Here is a 19376-nt window from a genome sequence, read left to right on the forward strand (position 1 = left end):
GCCACTTTTTCAACTGGCACTCCACAAGGCAAGAGATGACCTAGGATGTGTGGGTTGATTGCCGGGTGACTGATCTTAAACAACCACGTTGTTCCACCTGGGCTTCATCACAAGGGGTTGGAGGATGGAACAAGGGCAATAGTGAGAGTGAGCTAGTCAAGCGAGCAAAATATCGTCTATGCCAAGCGTTTTTGTATGTGTGCGGGAGGGGTGAGTGGGGAGAATTTGGCTATGTTCCACAGCTTCTCCCTGCATTAGAAAAGCAGTGGTAGGACCTGGCACTCCAAACAGGCAGAGTGAAGAGGGAAAGTGGGAAAAAAAATGGATGGCCTGAAGGATGAAGGGATGAAGAGGTGATGAAACAGATTAGCACAGCATCCTGGGGTTTCATTATTGAGCCTGTCTAATCAAAACCTGGACCACATATCTCCAGATGCTGGTAGTTGAAGCTAACATACACACAAACAATTTTTGACATGTATACATACGTAACAGCTATTCTTATCAAGCATGACTTTCAACAACTGAACTGGCAGACTGGGTCAAAATGATATATTACCAACATTAGTAGCAGCTGATGATGAATGCAAGAATCTAACCAATACACATACACATCCAGAGGAAATGATTAGCAAAGAGATACAAAGACAGAGAGCACAAGCAGAACAATTACCTGTCCTTTCTATGTCCCCAGAGTGTGTATAGATGTAAAGTCTATTCCATTTAAGTGAAAGTAATCCTTCACTGCTTTGATTGATTTCTTAGTCAAATTAGCTGATTTCTTAATCTATCAAACGTATTGAAGATGCATTAGCCAAAGGTACAGAAGACTTATCTTTAAAACTATACTCCTTATTGAATTGCAAACATCTTTCAAACACATGCACATATAGATTTGTAAATCTACACTTGGGATTAAGATGTATTAAAAATTTTTACACACAAAATTCACACGATGCACCCCAGCATACGGGTGAAATTTTAAAAACTGCACAGAACACATAAGAACATGAATACCTCCCATACACTGAAAACAACAGAATGACTCTCCACTACCTGTGGCCACCCAAGCATTAGCTCTAACACGTCGAGATACACATGCACGCACTGACAGACCCCTTAGATAAGTGATGATGTGTTGTGCTTACTGTTCAAGGTGAACACTGAGTACACTAACCTCTGGCTCTGGGAGAATGAACCATATAAACAAGTCATATCAGATCACACTAACATTATGCATACTAAAAAGCTCCATATTTCACACATGGGGTTAGTGATTATTTCATCAATTTCTTAACAGTGAAAGTAGGTTTTTCTAACTTCTTTTCTCCACTATTTTAAAGTTAATGCCACCACAGTAAAAAAAAAAAAAACCTGCACAATAAAAAACCTTTGCTATATTGTGTTCTTATGCCAGATAGTAGCACTGACCAGCTAAATTCAGACTAAATGAACTTCTCAATGCTACTATTGTATTTCATCATTTGAAAAGTCACATTAAAATGTCCATGCCTAACTGACCAAAGCTTTAATGTCAGACTTTTTTAATGTTGGTTCCTCTGAACATATTTGTTCCACTACTTTTTTTTCTCACTGTTTCTGTAGTTGCTTTTGTTATGTTCAGTGACATTAGGTTTTACTGGACTAACAGTTATTTGGTTTATTTCAGACAACAACCTTACTTAACAAGGTTTATGTGCCAAATCAGATGAAAAGCTCTCTACCCAACTGGTGACCTGTCTAGGGTGTATGCTGCCTCTTACCTGCTAAATGCTCAGTTAGACTCCAGCTTCCCTGTGACCCTTAATGGACAAAGTGGTATAGATAATGGATGGGTGGAAGCTCTCTACCCAAACATGTGAAATCCCTGTTAACCATCAGAAATAAACCATGTTTTTGTACTAGATGGGCTATTGTTCTGAAAAACTTAGAATCACTGTTCCAGTGATCTGATGTGATGAGTGCAGATGCATGTGATTATTGACTGTTACAGTGACTGGAACTTTTCAGTCACAGAAACAGAACACACACTCGTCTCCCTCCAGAGGATTGTCCATTTATGAAGGTAAATTGCAATTTCACTCATCCTCATCCAGCTTTAGGAAGCAATGTCTGGTTAGTGTTAAGAAATTGTTTTGTGTAACTGTTGACTTTTGTGTCTGGGCTGTAACTAAACCTTCACTCTCAAGGTTCAGTGCTCAGTAAGGCATTTTTGTACTCTTGATATGCATGCAATACTACACACGAATGAAATTAGTACAGTATCCATAGAAAAGGAGAGAAAGATTAAACAAGAAACAATTAAGGATAGTCTAAGCTTGCTGAGTTAATATTGAGCATGCTGTGCTTTGTTGAAAAAATAGATGAAGCAGATGATCAGTGTCAAGAGATTAACAGAGAGCTTAAATATGCAGCTGGCTGTGCTGTTATGGAAATATATATATGTCATTCCAAATAATTAAGCTGCATGTATCAGGAGTGCCAAATGAGTTTTAAAGGTGTAGTTCATCAGCTTTTGGCCTTATTACTCTTTTACTGGTTGCTTACATTTCCTGTGCATGCGCAGGAGCTGAGTAGAGGTGAGGATGCTGGGCTCTGACAATTGTCTACAAATATAATGCATTGTGATTCCTAATTGACAGAATACATTGGTCAAACATGTAAGAGACTTTGTGTTGTGTGATGCCTCCCAAGAAGTCCAAAGTGCAATCGAAACAAGGTTAAGAAGTGTCTCAACAAGCAGGAGCAAGTAACATGGCAGGTGTGGAGTACAACATGCAGAAACTCTCGGCCCTTATACGTACTATAATGAGAGAGGAGTTGAATGTGGTGGTGGATAAGCTTAATGATCTCACAAAAACTGCAATAGACTTTTGTTCAGAGGCAGTTTCTATTCCAGTTGGCTGCAGTGATTATAATTTAATAGCAGTTAAAAGAATAACAAAAGTACCTAAATTGGGTCAAAGGTTTATTTGTAAAAGGATATTCTAAAGGTTTAAAGAGGATGATTTTAAAGAAGAAATAAGTAGCGTTGATTGGTCGGAGGTTATGCAGCAACACAATACGAGTTGTGCTGTGCCCATTTTCAATAAATTGATAAGTAAGGTTATAGATAAATATGGTCCATTAAGAAAACAAACTGTTAGGAGTGTCTCTACTCCATGGCTGGATCAAGAGCTAAGGTGGAAGCAATTAAACATAATGATGTGGCTCAGTGGAATAACGATCGTAAATTAGGAAACTATATGTGACTAAAATGAATAAATGTAAAAAGCGAATGTACTATCAGAATAAAATTAAAGATGCCAGATTGGATAGTGCAAAGGTATGGAGCACATTGAATGAAGTTATGGGAAGAAAAACTAAAGGAAATATAACATCATTGGAGGCTGATGGAATTTACCTCACTGAACCAAAAGCAATAGCTAATTATTTGAGCAAATGTTTTAAAAATAGAATACTAAAAATCAGACAAGTCATTGAGTTGGGACAAGATAAAAATATTTTATATGAATTGATAACAAATAGTATTATTACAACAAAGTATTGTACATTTAAATTTAAAACTGTAACAGAGGACAATGTGACAAAGCAAGTAAGGATAAACCCTGTGGAATAGACAATATTGAGGTTAAACTTTTAAAGATGGCAGCAGATCGTATTGCTTTCCTCATTTCTCATATCATTAATTTAAGTTTAACAGCAGGTATTTTTCCTTCGCTATGGAAAAAATTGTGTATGATCAAATTCAAGAGTATTTTACGTTGAATGGGTTTAACATAATATATCAACATGCTTATAAGATGGGTCATTCCACAACTACAGCACTCACTCAGATTACAGATCATTGGCTACGGAGGATTGATGAGGAGAATCTGGTAGGATCAGTATTATTGGACTTAAATGTAGCCTTTAATGTTTTAGATCATGATATCTTATTAAATAAGTTAGTTTGTTTTTTATTTGAACCATCTGCTGTTAAATGGATTGAAAACTATCTTAGTAATCGTGTGTACACAGTTTATTTTAATGGTAGCTATTCTGAGGTGGAAAAGATTAGTTGTGGGGTGCCCCAAGGTAGTTGTTTAGGTCCACTTTTATTTCCTGTCTTTACAAATGATATTTCAATTGTACTGAAACATGCAACCGTGGCAATATATGCAGATGACACAACAATATGGTTATCAACAAAAAATGTAAGTCACCTTAATACTATGTTAAACAAGGAGTTGAATTTAGTAAAACAATGGATGACTGAGAATAAATTAGTTATCAATGTAGGTAAAACAAAATGTATGGTGGTTGGGTCAAAATATTTTCTTAAGGATTCACCAACATTGCATTTAACCATAAGAGAGAATGTGATCCAACAAGAAGATGCAAATTTATTGGGTATAATTGTGCATAGTAAAATGTCTTGGAACAGCCAGAAAAATAATGTATTGCAAAAAATGGGTCAGAGTATGGGAATAATCAGATATTGCAAGAAATTCATTCCTCAGCAGCTAACCAAACGATTATTTCAATAATTAGTGTTTTCTTATTTAGGTTATGCATCAGTTGTTTGGTCAGGCACTAATGAAAGTAATTTACATAAATTGCAAGTTGCACAGAATAAAGCAGCACAAATTGTTTTGGGCTGTCCATACAGAACTAATACAACCACAATGTACAGTAATTTGGCATGGTTAACTGTTCAATACAGATTGAAGTATTTTTTTATTATCATTTATTTGTAATATTATATTTCCAAAAAGTCCTGAAGTTATTTACAGGAAATTTTTGCTGATCAACACAGTTATTGCACAAGACAAACTAGTGTGGTTCTACAGTAGGTGTGCTCTGCCTCTAAGTAGAACAAATCAGTTTCAGCGAGCAGTGTTTTATCAGGTCATGGTTGCATGAAATGGACTGCCAAGATTCCTGTTACTGGAAAATAATAGAAAATGTTTTCAAAAGAAACTTAAACATTTTTTGTTTACACAGCAGACATAATGAAAGGGTATAGATAATACTGGAGTATGTCTAGTGATTAGTTTAAAAGAGCTATTGTTCTGTAAATATAAATTGTGTTTTCTTTTTTTTTCTTTGTTTTTTGAGCTGTTGTGTGTGTGTTTATATATATATATATGTGTGTGTGTGTGTGTGTATATATATATAACTGGCATATATGTATATATTGTGTATAAATGTGGTGTATATATATATGTGTGTATATGTATGTATATATATGTATACATATGTCTATGTATATATGTACACATATATGTATATATGTACACATATGTGTATATGTTTATGTATGTGGGTGGGTGTGCATGGTATATAAACTTATGTAAATAACAAAATGTATAATGTAATACAGAGGAGACCCCATGAAGAATAGTTACTGATGTTTCAGTAACTAATGGGGATCTTAATAAATGAAAAAAAAAAAAAAAAATCATGAACCAAAGCTTTGCTCAGACTTACAATGTAGTCCAGAGATTCACAATCCCAAGCCATCTTGATCCATTAACACTGAACAGATGAGACTGATCCAGCAAAATCTATTGACAGTTTGTTGTTGAGCATGACAGGAAAAGGATTGTTGGGTATTAGTGTCATTCCAATAAAACATCCAAACCTTCTGTCATGATTCACGCTTTATGTTCCTTGGTTTACTTTTATGTTCTTTCATGTTCTGGGTTTTTGTCATGTTTTTGGTTTATGTTCTTGGTTTTTGGTGTTTAGTGTCATGCTCTGTGTTTATTTGGTTTCTGCTCATTAGTTCACCTGGTCTGATTAGCTCATTCACTTCACCTGTGTCTAGTTTACCCTTCAGTGTATTTAAGTCCATTTGATTCAGTTTCTTTTTGCCATTTCATTGTTTGGTGACATTGTTAGGTTAGGGGCCGTTTGTTATCTATACCACGTCAGTTGTTTTTGTCACTGGAGTCTTTTATTAAGTAAGTTTAGTTTGACTTCTGGAACCCTTTTACATGCAGCAGACTGCTTCCTGCCTTTTCTGCCTGCACTTGGGTCCTCACATCCACGGTTTCGTAACAGCTTCAGATCCAGATACTGAATAGATCATTTCAATATTTTAGGCTCAACCAAGGATTGCAGGATAATTTATTTTATGTTTAAATTGTCTTGAGTTCTTAAAGTGAAATTATGGCTTAAACTAAATAAAATGCTACAAATTCTATGTCAGCTTTGTGAAGTGAGTTAAGAAAAATGAGCTGTTCAGCATCTATTGGTTAAAATGTTTAGGAGTACTGCAGCTACTAGTTAAACTTATGGACATCCCTAAAAAATGAGACAGAGCCCACATTCGCAATGAAGAGTTTTAACCCACTAACAAGAAAACTGGCAGCTGAAAACTCTTAGCGGGGTAGTAAAAGTGGGGCGGAGAAGAACCGGGACGTCTCAGTTAAATCCAAAAATATCCACATTATATAGGCCTCTCTTGAAATGCAGGACAGGGATTGCTGTTGCCTCTTATAAATGGCAACAAATTTCATCATGCATTACAACATTCCAAAACTTCACCTTAACACTGAGCCAAAGCTGCAGATCCATTTCAACTAAACTAACAAATCCAGGAAATAAATTAAGCCCAAGGAGTCTCATACAGCCATTTCCCCTCAGTGCAATTCAGCACACCTTCCCAAAATCTCATCCTGGTCATGCATATGGATTAGCACCTGCTACTATGGCAACAGACATCCCCCTCTGCCAACTAGGCTGGTTTGGCCAAAATTGGTTGTGCACCTAAGAAAAAAAAAAATCCCTCTCATTCCTTTGCTTTTCACAGTTTCATGCCACTGGGTACTGTCAACTGCTCATGTGAAAAAAGCCTCAGTGGGTGAGCTTTCAGGCTGCCCTGTCAAAGCCAGCCCAGTCCAAAGCACTTGACTTATTAGGAACTCTATGCTTCACTAGGGGTTAAAATGACAGGTGATCTACACCAGAAACTGAGGAGTTTCCTTATTGGAACTGGTCGTATGAACTGAAAAACTTACCTCTACTTTAGAGGATTAAGTGAACTCCAAATAGCAAAAAGTAGAGAAGTCTTGCCCACTCAAGGACAGTGGCTGGTCACAGCGCCAGCAGGGCCTGCAGGGTCTTGTATGATGAAAGATTTCTTCTATAACATCAAATTCTAAGTGGTCAGCAAGAATTTCCCAAAAGACTTTAAAATTATTATCTCAGTAGTATATATTCTTTGTTTTGTGGTCCAAGTGGATGTGATTCTTGTGTCCACACAGATAGGGAGGAAGGAAATGTTCTTTCTCCAACAGCCCAAGCAAAAGATCTAAGAAGTAGACAGAGAGAAAAAAATGGGAAAGTCCATGTTAATTAAGCCTATAATCATGCTTTGTTTACAGGACATACACAGGGAGAGAGACAAATAGAGATAAAGATCAAATCAGTTCAAAACTTAAATTAACCAGACAGTCTCCATTAGGAGTGAAGACCAAGAGCACTTTTCTCTGATTGTAGAATAGTCTTTGGACAAATATTCCCTAATACAGTATGTATAGGCACATTCTAAACCAGATTATTGCTAGATTTTTGTCTGATGAGATAAGCAGTGGCTGCTTTTGCATGATAGTGAAGACAGCTTCCTGCGGCGTAGTATGTTTTTTCTCACCAACACAGAACGAAATTCAGGGAAGGACCTTTGGTTATCTAGGCTGTATTGTCTTCCTGTCTTCCTAGTGTTTGAAAAAATAGCAGTAACTAGAAGCACTGAGATAGCACAGACCTCTGCCAAGCCTTTTTTTTCCCTCTTTCCAATGATTGTGTGCATTATTTTTGAGTTAGAGGCTCCAGGGCAAAATTATCCACATATCCCCAAAGTAAAGAATCCTTTAAAAAAATTTCCTGGATCCAGGCAGTGATCCAGATGATCAATGTTTCTTATTTTATTTCTGAAAATCCATCCAGAACTTTTTGAGTTATGTTACTAACAGACAAACGGACAAACAAATACCACTAAATACATGACCTCCGCCTTGGCAGAGGTAAAAGTAAAACGTCAATTTTCTTATCTTTATCATCATCTCTTCCCCTGTAAAAAAAAAAAAAAACAGCACCAATGGTCACTGTAGTTCCCTTAGCACTATATAAGCAGTATCCAAAGGCTATAAAGAAAGCCAGTGCATTAAAAACAAACTATTTTAATTATTTGTGAGACTTTGATGGTATCCGCTATGGGCAACAACCTCAACAACATAAATATTTAGAAATCTAACAAGTAACCCGCTAAAATGTCAGAGTATAATGATGCATGTCGACACCAACATGTCTGGTATAAAAAGAATAAAGCCACATCAACAGAGGATATGTATTGAGCAGTTTCAGGACCAAACCTATCTCATATCTACATTGGCCTATGAATTCTTTACTGTTTAGTAAAGGTTAGACAAGCGGGTCAGAAGGGTTGCATGTGCCAGAAGAAGGAAAAAAAGGAGCAAGAGAGGATGAGCTAGGTAGATAGAGAGAATAATAAAGTAAATGTCACTAACAGGTAACCACTGATGAAAGCGTCACGAATATGGTAGTCTTCAGAACGTGTGTAAGTGGCAAGGATATAGACTGTAATCTTAAGAACAGCCAGTGAGAAAATTCCACATTTTAAACAGGACTCTCTAAAGAGAGTCCTGTTTAAATAGTGAAATTAGGAACTGACAACATAACCTGTTTTTTTTTTTTTTTTTTTTTTTTTTTTTCCTTCTTCTTAATGGGGGCTTATTGAAACACACTGTTTATATGACTAGACAAAGGTGAAAAACTGAATAAGGGCAAAAATAGGCTACATTTTCTCTAAGCTATACCAGACGAGGAGAGAGACAGTTTAAGTTCAGGCTATAATAAATGGCTAGAAATTATGTTTTGATCCACTGCAGTGCCCCACAGTCAGCTTTAGGCTATAATCTACTGAAGAACAGAGAGCAGGAGGTAGAAAATGGGTGGATACAGTACATGCTGAAAGAAGGCAGGGATGTGCAGAAAGAAAATAAGGTAAATGGAGTCTCACAGAGAACACTGGGAGAGAAAAGAGAATGTGAAATTGATGTCACACCATGTTGAATTTTGGGTAAATTGGAGATATTGTTTTGTTTTCATGTAGAGCTGCCATAGTAACTGCAAATTTGGAATAGCACATTACTGATAGGCTAACCACAGGAAATGCCAAGCAAACGCCAGAATGCAATGTTCTTTTTCTCCCTTTTCTTTTGGATGTACTAATGCACAATTAGAAAAATAATATATAGCTCTGACAAATTACATAAAGAGGCTAAGCTTGCTTGCTGGACTCTGGATGTATCTCACTGAAATAAGTTTGGGATCTCCCAATGTATGTCCAGGGCCTGTGTCTCTTGTTTCCCCACAACATCTGGTCTTTGCCTGCAGCTTTAGGAAGTAAGATAGTTGCCACAGCGAGATGGGATCCCTGCAGTTAAACTGTCTCAGGCCATCTATCCAAACAGGACAACTGCACCCTGGCAACTTTCACTGAGGGTTCAATTGACTTAATGTTAGGTAATGTTTTTATCTAATTATTTTAAAGGGGGAAAATGTGAAAGAAAAAATAAAACTTTGTGTTGTGCTCTGCAATCCCAATAATAATTCCTTAAAGGGACATTGTGTAACATTTTCTGTTGTTTACTGGCCAAAATCGATGTCTGCATGTCTATGTGTTATCATTGTTGTTGTTTTATGACCTCCATTAATGATCAGACACATTCTCATAAGCAAAGACTTTTAGGATTGTGTATACTTGTGATGGGTAAAGCTGGATTTACACTCGTGCAGCATCTGCATAAGGTTGGTTCTTGCGTCACCGCCGTATGCTCCGCTTAGGTCCACAGAGGCTCAAAAAGCACCAACGCGAAATCGCTGAGAACCAGTTCTATGGCGTTTTTTCAGTTCCAAAAGCGGCGCGTCGAAAACCGACCGCGCGCATGAAAACAAAGCATGCGCAAGGCGATCATCGCGTGCGAGTACGTGATATGAGCGAGTAAATTAGTACCCGCGAGTTAAAACACACGTCGCGAGGAGGCATTTCTGCATTGCGAGGGAATAACACAGTAATTGCAAGCAGAGAACCCACGTGACAGCTCATCAATCCACTGTGTTCACATATGTGGACCAATGTCCTCGCAGCAGTGACCCGCTCGCTCTCAGTTCTGTCACTGCACGCTCAGCTAAACAGACCTCCCTCGCTTATCCTAAATGGTCAGTTTTCGGTCTCTCTCCCTTGTCTCCGACAGAGCCTTTGATATACTCGGAGTTGCGACATCCGTTGACTTCGCTGTAAGAGCGGTCACGTGGGTCATGGAGCCTGCAATAGTTCCAAACAACCCTGCGCTGCTAGACTCTACTACGGAACAGACAGCAGCGATCGGATTACTGAGGGTGAAAACTAAATAAACATAATAAACAAACACACAATATTATTGCTGCACATACACATTTGTCACTGAATGCATTATTATGTTAATGTTGATTTAAGTGATGATCAAGTCATATTTGACAAAAGATTAAATAAGTGTAACCAGCACAATAATTTCATACATTTTTGGAGGGAAATATTCATCTCAACCAACAAGCTAGCATTTATTAAAGATCAGACATGATGGTCCTCATTAGCCTCTATATTTCTTACTGATAACCGTCCTCACAATTCACATTCATGAGGTTAAATGATTAGGTTGATACGGCTTACTTTCATCTATTAAAGCCAGCTGTGTAGTAGCATGAAATGTCCCAGCAGTATAGACTTAAAGTCAAAGACAATGCAGACGACACTGAAGATCCCCTCCAGACAGGATTCTGTCTCTCAGCTGCATTTCAATGGTTTGTGCTTAAAAGACCAAATCTGCACAGTCTCTCTAAAGCTGGATTTAAAAAAAAAAAAAAAAAAAAAATAACGTGATCATGCTTAGTTTATGTTCTTACCTTTTCGTCTTTTTTTTTTTAAATTATGCTTCATATAATCTTATGTTTTTAATGTCTTTGTAAAGCCCTTTTAATCACCATGTTGTTTTAATTGTGCTCTACAAATAAAGTTGCTTTGCTTTGAAAGTAAAATAAAATGTCTCACAGAGTAACAACTTGATTTAACTAAAAACTCACCTGACCTACTGGTGGGACTGGCACCACAGGACAAGAAAACAAGTAAAACCTTTCAAAAAACGAAATTTTTTAATGACATAAGAAAACAGGGCAAGGCAGTAAAGTAAATAAATCAGTTTCAGTGTGCATAACGAAATGATAAAAATAAACCATGGAAGGAAGGAAAAATGACAAACTGATAGATCAGTGTTTCTGCCTGCTGCTCCTGAATAAATATATTTTTTTAAATGACTGTAATGGCTAAACTTCTGGGATGACAACGGGTATTTGTACATAATTGGATAGGGTGTCCAGGATGTACATTTTCTGGCGACATAAAAACTCCAGGTAATCAAGATTCAGTGGTGTTGTGCTGAATGCACTTTGTATTTTATGCAGAAGCCGTTCAAGCAGGTGACATCTCGGCTATTGACAAAAGAAAGCATAGTTGAAGATAAGTATTATGATGCACATATCAAACATGGCATTTTTAAGGTATAACAATGAAAATTTAAATGCATTGGAAAAAAAAAGGGGCAATTAGATATAACGTGAATACTTATTAGTTATGCAAAACTAAAGCTAGTTTAACCAACTTAAAGCCATTTGAAATTCGCTGCACAGGTGCTGTTTATCTGGTTAAAAAAAAAGCATGTTAAGCTACAGCTGTTTCTATTACTTTTTATTTCCCACTGGGGATTTATTGTATTTAAATTGCCGGTTTAAACAAAACCCCTCTCCATGTAAAATCTGCTAAAAAAAACTGCCTTTTAAAATTATAATATTAATTTAGCATCTTACTGGAAAAACTATAAAAAATTAAACCACACTTTATTGTAGGATTTTTGCATTACATCACATTTTTTTAGTACTGTGTACAAATAACTAGTAGCAGTTTAATTTAGGTGATTCAGAGTTTATCACATTGGACTATGAGTTTTTATTGAGGGGCAGCTAGATAGATTTGCCAAGTGGCAATAAAGTGAAGTTTGAGTGATATGCATGCATACAGTTCCAACTATGTTTGGCTGCCTTTTGGAGAGGAGACTTTTACAGAGGTATAGCAAACAAAAACAATAGCTTTAAACTTTTAAATATAGTCTCTAGAAGTGTACTTGTTCTGCCAAAATTTTTTACGATTAATGAGCATTCTATGTGTACTCTTATTCAATATCTTTTTCGGCGTATTTTTCTGTCCACTAAATTAGCATGTAAACAATAACATGCTCCCGCTATGTGGACAAAGTCCCTGAATGCACTAGCTTGGCTGGGCAATGTGCGAGCATTTAAACTGACCAATCAGAGGGTAAGACACATCAGCCACAGTCTCTGCCTCCGGAGGGTCACTGCTGCGAGGACATTGGTCCACATATGTGAACACAGTGGATTGATGAGCTTTCAAGTGGGTGATTCTCTGCTTGCAAATACTGTGTTATTCCCTCGCAATGCAGAAATGCCTCCTCGCGACGTGTGTTTTAACCCCGAGGGTACTAATTTACTCGCTCATATCACGTATTCGCGCGCGATGGTCGCCTTGCGCATGCTTTGTTTTCATGTGCGTGGTTGGTTTTCAAACGCGCCGCTTTTGGAACTGAAAAAAACGCCATACAGTGCAGAGTGATTGAGACGCGACAGGAGAAGATAAACTGGAAAGGTTTACTACCCTAGCAAGTAGGAAAATCTGTTAAATTGTTATGCACAAAAATGCAGGACCATGCATATGCAGCAGCAGCATGGGAGCCGCGGTTTCCCCATCAAGATCCGCTCCCCTGTGAGAACCATTCTTCTTTCTATACACAGAGGAACGATATCTGACAGTTTGATGAGATGCACTTTTCAACATTTATGAAACCACAAACCTCTTCACCTGAGTGACCACTCACTGACATGCTTTCATCGGTGTTGTTGAGGCTTTTTGAGATACGGCTGCTACCGCTGTTGCGAAGCGTGTTTGAGAAAATGAGTTGCAAGAAGGCACTAAATGTTAGAATGTTATACACGATTCCAACAATTCCTGCTTGTGCAGTTACATTAACAAAAATTTCAAATATGACATTTGAATTCTAGTCAACCAAGTCAAAACATACAGATAATGTGTCGGTGTAGCTGCAGTAGAGTTGAGAAAATTATTATACAGTACCTACTTCAAAATTCTGACAATAGATTTCTTTCTTCCCTCTTGAATTCATGTAATATTTGCCATTAACCAGGTGAGGTACAGTAGATAGACTGTAAAAGACAATGCAGAGGAAGAGGACATGCATGAGTATATCCATGAGGGAATGGGTAAGGATGTACATTACTTTGGTTTTCTATTCATCTGGTTGTACTAGCTGCCATGTTTACAACTGCTCTCCATTTTCATCTTCACCTTTCTGTTTTATTGTGAAAACCAAACCACATCTTTAATACATGCATTTTTCCTCTCCTCCACACTGCATCTTTACCAAATAAGTGCATATTTTTCTTATTGTTGTTATCATCTTTCTGCAGTATGAGTTTTCCTCCTCCTGTCAGTTTCTTCTTCTTCTTCTCATCCCGTCTTCCCCATTTTAGTTACTTAAAAACAAAAATAGAATATTGATAACACTGTTGCCTCTTTCTTTGCGTTTGCCATTCAATTTCCTGTGATTTTTGTCAGAGTGGTTGTGTGGAGGACACAACGATGACCGTTATGCAGGCAGAGCACCTTGCTTCTGTCACTACTGACAGCACTGCAGCCAGGCCACCGATATGCTTCCTGTCTGAAAAGACCAGCACTAACTGACTGATTCACCAGTATAGACAAAGTTGTACATGCAATGTGTTTAGTACCACCACACAGTTACACACACAAAGGAAGCACTGACTCAGCAAATGTGAAACTTGCATACTTAATAAGCCACTCCTAAAAAAACTACCAACACTTAATTTGTATCAAAAGCAAATGTCAAAAGCATCTAGCATTTCTTTTAAACCAGTAATCATTCGGTTTATTTACTTTTTCTCCATCTAAAACTGTATGTTCTAAATTACAATAACTAGAACAACAGCACTGCTTTTTAGTCACTGTCTCAAATGCAGGATAAGCAGTTTACAGTAAGAACTGGAGGCAATGGAAGGAAAAAAGAAAATACTTCAGATGGACAAGAGCAGATTTGAGGGGAAAAAATAAGCTGGGGAAATGTGGATGGGGCAGGTGAAGGGAAGGCAGATGCACAGCTATTTGGACAAACTCTTTATAAAAACAGATGACTCAACTGGATAAAAATAAAGATTTAATGCAGCCAACGCACACTTAGTGTTGAGGAAGATGTACAGTAAAGTGGGAGGGAAGCATAAAGGGAGAATTATATATTGAGCTTGTTTGGTTATGTATATATTTTTTCTAAAAAGATAATGTAAAGGGGGAAAAAATGATACTGATCAACAAAAGCAGCATTAAGGTAAAGGTAATGTACAAATGGAAAACAAAAAGAGAAGGATAAGTTGGTCTCTCTTCATAAGTCACTTTTACTGAGTTTTGTGATCTTTCTCCTTTCTTTCGATTTGTACTTTACAAAATATCTGCATTGTTAAAATTGATAGTGTATATATAGATCTACTTGCTCATATGCTTGTACAACACACACAGAGATTTTTAAAAGATTAAAGTCACAGAACATGACATAAATGAAGAATGAGTCAAATGTGGTGCATCAATAAAACAGGGGAACAATAAAGTAAAATGGATTGCAGCAAATTGCCTTTAAGTTACTTTATTTGTCTGCAGAGTATTTGTTTTGTGTCTACATTAATTAAGCTAATATGTAAAGATAAATTACTTTTTATTGTAAAGAAATATAGTTTTTTTTCTCTTTCTCATATATCACCATGACACAGTTGCCATCCAATTTAGATTGCTGTCTGGCATGGAAGTTGGCATAAAAACCCAACATAATGGGCCAAAGTGTCAGTGGGGGGGGACAGGATATGGAGGGAGATGAGAATATAAATACCACAATGATTGAAACAACAACAAATACGAATCGAAACAGGGTCCCAAAGCATATGGCTGCACTTGCTGTGCAGAGTAGGTGGGACATAAGTAGCTCACGACAGACTTTGAAAATCAAATCACAACATATCTAAAAACCTGCTTCTTGAACATAACTATAAGGTTACTGAATTAACCCTGATTTTTATTTTTTATTTTTTTTATAAGTAACAGCAATGAAGGTGAATGCCAATTCAGTTATTATGGGATTCCAAAAGATGACACTTTCATGATCACCTGCATCTATGATAAGCTACAAGAAGTCCAGGATGTGTTCTGGTCAGATAATCATCTTTACATAGAAAACTAGTTAAACCTTTGGCAGCATCCTGCAAATACTGAAGTTTTTGAGCTGCTGAAAGGAGTGAAAAAGTAATAGATTAGAGATTGTCACTGTGATCTCTTCAGATCCCCTGTGTTTTAGAGTTGCCAGCTGACCAACCATGACCGCAGTTGTGGGAAGGTAACTGATGTAACTGTGTGACTCATATGTGGTTGTGGAGCCAATTTAAGAAAGTCTTAAGAATCTTTTAAAAAGTAAGAAATGCAGTCTTTGAGAACCACTTGACCTTTCAAGTAATCATTATCTTATGTACTATTGAAACGTTATGTTCATAAATAGCCTGCTGCATCCAGCAGAACTGTAAATGACATTTATAGAAGATTTTGTCAAAATAAAAAAAACAAGCAAGAAGGAAAGAAAGAAACAAAAAGGAGAGTGTTTGATTTGAAAATATCCTATGAATAAGTGTGAATCAAATAAAACAAAAAGTATGCGAAGAGAATGACAGTTTTGCACATTATGTCCTTGATAAAGTACTTCAATAAGATCTTTGGAAATGGAGAAAATGTCTGTAAAGACGAAAAGGCAAGGCAGGTTTTATTCTGTCAATAGAAGTTATATTTATATAAGTTGAGTGAAGAGCAGTTTAATTTGTTTTCTTAATTTTGAACACATTTCCTCAACCCTGGGGCCTTATGTACAGAGACTTGCATGGATTTCCCACTGAAACATGGCGTACGCTCAAATCCAGAAAATGTTGTACGAACAAGTAAATCCAGATGTATGAACATGTGCGCATGCATGAATCCAAGCACATTTCCTTTGTACATCCCAATCAACGTGGAATTGAGAGCACGTGTTGGAGTGCCCAACTCCTCCCTGTCCACGCCTCCATTTAAATACAAAAATCATGTTTAAATGAGCCTGTGCCTGACATTCCCCTCTCTGCACAATCAGAAAATTACCAGAGAATGAGTGCACCAGATAAAAGGTGAGGCTGCTTATGGCATTTTACACTTTACACATGTGGTTATTAATAAGTGTACTTTGCACATAGATTATCAGGGACTTGTTAGAAAGATCTCAAGCTTCTTAAAAACCAAATGCTGCCTTGCCACGTTTAGTTCTGAAAGTAGAAAGTAGATTTGACCCTGATGACCTGAGGGGTCTGGTTGGTTCATAATAAATCAAAGATCCTGAATGTATTTTGGTCCTAAATCATTCAGTGTTTTGTAAAGTAACAGCAGAATTTTGAAGTAAATTCTTTGAAAGACAGGAAGCCAATGTAAAGATCTGAGGACTGGTCTTATGATCTACTTTCTTGGTCTTAGTGAGGCCGCGAGCAGCAGGGTTCTGGACTAAATGCGGCTATCTGATGGACGTTTTAGGGAGACCTGGGCAGCATTACAGTAGTCCAGTCAACTAAAGATTACGACAATTTCAAAAATATATTTACTCACCAAGAAGCCACCCATTGCGCACAGTGCCAGCTTGTAGTCTGTTCCCAACCATGCTGTTACTCAGAATGTATGAGTCATGCGTTGAACCAGGCCACCTCACCACAGTGTTGGTTAACTGCATTTGTGCATCACATATGATCTGTTTATTGATCAAATGAAAATGTTTCCTGTTGACATATACAAATTCATCATGTGATGAGGCGTTCATAGCAATGTGTGTGCAGTTGATAGCACTGATTACACTGGGAAAACCAGCAGCTGTTGCTGCAAATCGCACTTTAATGCTGACCGGTTCAGCTGGATTGTATGGGAATTTGATATACCTGGCTGACATGTGGATAATTCTGCCCCACACGGCTGGCATGGCTCAGCTCAGAGATGACTGACACAGTCCCGATCGGTCTGCCAGCTCCCCTCTGGAATGCCCCAGTTGCTAGGAACCCCAGTGTGGTCTGTATGGGCACAGGCAGCGCAAGGCTCCTCGCAATGTTGCGCTCCAAGGCCAGTCGTAGCTCTGCGCACAGTTCCAGGAGAATTGCCCTTGGGAACCTACAGCAGCTGATGAGCCAGTTGTCATTATCTGTATGTAAATATGTGTTGAAAATATTGTGCAGGGTGAGTCACAGACCATCAGTTTTTTTGTATTAAAGTGTTCAGGTCAGTGGATATCCACCTACTGCCATTTTCCTATTTCTTTGTTCAAGAATTTAGGGCCCAAGAAAATAACAGTAAGATATAAAAACAAGATTTTTAGATGTAAGGAGAAACTGAGGCTTTGAACATTGATGTCTTAATGAAAGGAAACAAAAACTCAATCATGTTTGAGTAATAATGCAAGTAAAGATAGTAATGTATAATTTCTATGTGAAACTGCTACATTTTAACGGTGGAGTAATGCCGTTATGTCTTGTTTTCTCAAAAGATTGAACTTCCAGTTAATACAGGTCTATTAGAAGACTTGTGTCTGTATTATCACAAAATATTAATATTCTGTGCATCTGGCGTTTTGGCTTGGGCTATCTTCCTCTCTTGTTTGTTATATAATGTATATTTCTATTCCTAGAACCTTAATCCTTTAAGTTGATTTGCTTTGGGTTTTTTTTTTTTTTCAATGAACTGTGGATCCAAAACTTTTATACAATTATTGTGGATTTTATAGTTTGTATTTAAAGAAAGGTTCTTGCAACATAAACATTAACCTTTTTTTTTTTAATAAATCATTTAAATTATAAGTAAGCGAGTATCTAAGGCCATGCCTTAATTTCCATGGCATGCATCTTGAAAACCCAATTACCAAAATAACAGGAACTGTTTTCTATCGCTTAGCCAAATAAGTCAAATGGCAGAAAATTTAAAACATAACTGACACAGACTAATATGTCTATGCATTTATATTGAATGTATTTGACAACCTTAATGCTTTATTTGCAGGATTATGCAAACAATCAGGTGGGCAACCTCAACTCAGAATGCAGAAGCCTGAGTTTTCACACAGACAGGGAGATTTAAAGGTATTACTTCCTGATCCCATCAATAACTGTTCAATGTAAAGTCTCTTTTATAATCCTCCTAATAGTCTATAAAGTATTTAATGGTTCACACCCTCACCACATGCCTGACCTGCTCATTGTATAACCTATATGTAGATCACAGGTCAACAAGTGAAGATTTTCTGGTTGAATCTAGAATTAAATCAAAGCATGTTGAGGTGTGTTTATGTAGTCCAGCTCTAGAACAGGCTAGCCTGAGGTCTGTCACAGCTGTGTCTGCGTTTAAAACCAAATTTAAAACATTTTCTCACAGGCTTATTAATTGCAATGTGCTCTACATATACACTACATTTATGTACTCAGTGATTTCATATCCAGTTTTCTAGACATGTAATTTGTCTTCAGGTTGCAGTGCTGTCTGGTACAGTATTTTTGTCTTTTTATGTATTGTATATGTATTATTTTATGTAACTGTGTATATGCTTGAATGAAACACTGTATTTCATCCATGCTTATTTATTTGTGTGCTGTCTGCCACAACATTTGATTATTCTCTTATCTTTAAGCATATGAACCATGTCTTTTAATGTTAAGTGCATAACATTTACATGTAATGAAATGGGCTACGGAATTAAAATTGCTATTGCTGTCTTGGGGACCTGATTCCCCACATCACATAGTGTAAACAGGTGGTGTGTGTGCTGCACTCACTAATCCACTAGTTCCACCATAACAAGATCCCCTCCAGCACCTATGCTGCCAAAGGCAGCTCTCATTGGTAAATACAAACAAGAAAAATGTGTTTATTCCTTCCATGCTATTAATGATAATGGCTATAGCCAGATTATTCTGCAGCCCTGATATTACACTGTGGGAATGTATCTGCCTGTAAGAGAAACCCAATTTAGCTATTTTGACAACATTCAAGCCAGAGAATAAAAAGAATAAATGAATGTGTGTGTTTGTGCATGCCGCAAGAAAATTCAATAACATTATGTGCTCTAGCACCAATGCAGCAA

At 37.2% G+C, this 19376-nt stretch overlaps 1 protein-coding gene across 1 annotated transcript in view; it reads right to left on the bottom strand.

Moving 5' to 3' along the window:
* Positions 1-19376, bottom strand: part of LOC121638892 (protein phosphatase 1 regulatory subunit 29-like) — a 237428-nt gene that overhangs the window by 153251 nt on the left and 64801 nt on the right. Inside the window, exon 2 of the mRNA XM_041983962.1 lies at positions 7008-7300. The gene's annotated coding sequence lies outside the window, so the exon portion shown is untranslated. The remainder of the gene's footprint in view (positions 1-7007; positions 7301-19376) is intronic.

This window comes from Melanotaenia boesemani, chromosome 4, assembly GCF_017639745.1.
Source record: "Melanotaenia boesemani isolate fMelBoe1 chromosome 4, fMelBoe1.pri, whole genome shotgun sequence".
NCBI classification, from domain to species: Eukaryota; Metazoa; Chordata; class Actinopteri; order Atheriniformes; family Melanotaeniidae; genus Melanotaenia; species Melanotaenia boesemani.